Consider the following 2,614-nt stretch of genomic DNA (forward strand, 5'->3'; position numbering starts at 1 on the left):
ACTCTTTCTCTCCCTCCCCCTTCTTCTCTTCCCCCCCCCCCTGCCCCCAGGCTTTCAGTCTAGAGAAATGTTGCTTCTCAACCCTGGTTGCTATTATGGTTGCCTTGGGAGCTTTTAAAAATCACTGATGTCTGAGTCCTTCCCAGATCAATTACCTCAAAACTGGAAGGGTCTTGCCACCTTTTAATTTTTACACACTCCCTAAGTGTACCAGCAAAGTAAAGAGTCTCTGAGGGAGAACAGTAGAAGTTGTTTGGTTGTTTTGTTTTGTTTTTCCACCAAACTTTGGAGCCAGAATAGATTCTTAGAAATCAGCTGGTCTACCGCTTTCTGTATGAAAAACTGAGGCTGAGCTGGGAAGTGATTACATACCACACTCATGCCAAACCTGCACGTGTGCCCATTCCCAAACCACATCTGAACAGGAGAATTTGCCAAAGTAAGTGTATACCAGAGAGAAAAGACCACACCTTTAGGTCCCCAACCTCTCATTCAGAACAGCCTAAGCTGTTTACTTGTTTACCACCAGAGAAAACATGCTGCCACTTAAAAAATGAAGAGGCTGGGTTGGGAAGGTGGCTCAGTGGTAGAGCGCTTGCCTTGCACGCATGAGGCCCTGGGTTCAATTCCTCAGCACCACATAAGCCAAAAGAAAAAAAAGCCGGAAGTGGTGCTGTGGCTCAAGTGGTAGAGCGCTCGCCTTGAACTGAAGAGCTGAGGGACAGCACCCAGGCCTAGAGTTCAGGCCCCACGACTGGACCCAAACAAAAAAATGAAGAGGCCAGTTGAGTATCCGTACCTCATGCCTGTAATCCTAGCTACTCAGGAGGCTGAGGTTCAAAGGCAGCCCAGGCAGGAAAACTTTCCTTTGAACCTCAATCCTCAGATTTCAGCCTCCTGACTAGCTGGTATTACAAATGTGAGCCACCAGTGCCCAGCATCCATGAGATTTTTAACTTCAATTCACCACCAGAAAACTGGAAGTGGTGCTGTGGCTCAAAGAGATAGAGCACTAGCCTTGAACAAAGAGCTCAGGGGCAGCATGCCCAGACCCTGAGTTTAAGCCCAATGACCAATGAGAGAGAGAGAGAGAGAAAACTGCTGTGTGGCCAGTATTGAGTTCAGTCCTGAGGTGGGGGTGATGGGGTTGAAGCTGGCTCTCCAGCAGCTGATCTGACCCCACCCCTCCACGGCTGCCAGTGGGAGAATTCTGCTCTCCAGGACTTGGAACCGGCAGGCCAAATCCTGGGAGATGATAGATGCGGGGAAAGGAGGGAAGCCAGACTCCACTTTCAGTACTTTGGCAAAGCAGCAGGTTCTGGGTGGGAATCAATGGACTCTGCTTGGCCTCAACTACTTCCCGTAGACCTGCTTCAAGGTTTGATCTTCTGGTATTGCCTCACTTTGAAGAAAAGCAGCACTGCACATGTGGCCCTTCCTACAGAAAATCTAGGAACTGGTGACTCATTCCCACCCAGTACCATGGTCTGACTTTGTATGCGAAGTGCCTGGCTACGTTCAGGGTTCCCTCAAGACATCTTTGTGGTCCATTTGATCTTCCTAGTACAGTAAAGATGGCAGTTAGACGTAATATAATTTCTTCCACTTTTTTTCCCCACAGAAAGAAATTAAAGCTGGGCTGGAAACGTATCTTAGTTAGTGGTAGAGTACTTGCCTAGCATGCTTGAAGTCCTGAGTTCAATTCCTCAGTACCACATACACAGAAAACACCAGAAATAGCACTGTGACTCAAGCGCTACAGTGCTACCCTTGAGCAAATGAAAGGAAGAAGAGAGAGCTGGGTGCCAATGGCTCACGCCTATAATCCTAGCTACTCAGGAGGCTGAGATATGAGGATCACGGTTCAAAGCCAGCTTGGGTAGGAAAAGTCCATGAGGCTTTTATCTCCAATAAACCACTCAGAAAACTGGAAGTGGCGCTGTGGCTCAAGTGGTAGAGCACTAGCCTTGAGCTGAAGAGCTGAAGGATAGTGCCCAGGCCCAGAGTTCAAGCCCCACAACTGACACACACAAAAAAGAGAGAGAAAGAGAAAGAAAAGCTCAGAGCTGAGTATCTGTGCTCCATGTCTGTAGTCCTACTTACTTAGGATCCTGAAATCTGACAATCTGGGGTTTGAAGGCAGATTAGGCAGGAAAGTCTGAGTTTTTTTGTTTTTTGTTTTTTGCCAATCTTGGGACTGGAACTCAGGGTCTGGGCACTGTCTCGGAACTTTTTTTCCCTCAAAGCTAGCACCCTACCACTTGAGCCACAGCTCCATTTCCAGCTTTTTGCTGGTTAATTGGAAATAAGAGCCTCATGGATTTTTCCTACCTGGTCTGGCTTCAAACTTCAATCCTCAGATTTCAGCCTCCTGAGTAGCTAGGATTATAGGTATGGGTCATCGATGCCTGGCAAGTTTGTCTGTGTGTTTAATGAAATGGATTGTTAAGTTGATGTTCAACTTTATTTTTACTTAGTTGTGCAAAGGTGTTTCAATTCCAGAAATCAGGTTATGAGTACAATGTATCTTTTTTTGTAATTTTCTAAAACTTTTGATTGTAAAGATGATGTACAGAGGGGTTATAGTTACATAAGTCAGGTAATGAGTACATTT

The sequence above is a fragment of the Dipodomys ordii genome, unplaced genomic scaffold (assembly GCF_000151885.1).
Source record: "Dipodomys ordii isolate 6190 unplaced genomic scaffold, Dord_2.0 Scaffold11, whole genome shotgun sequence".
NCBI lineage: Eukaryota > Metazoa > Chordata > Mammalia > Rodentia > Heteromyidae > Dipodomys > Dipodomys ordii.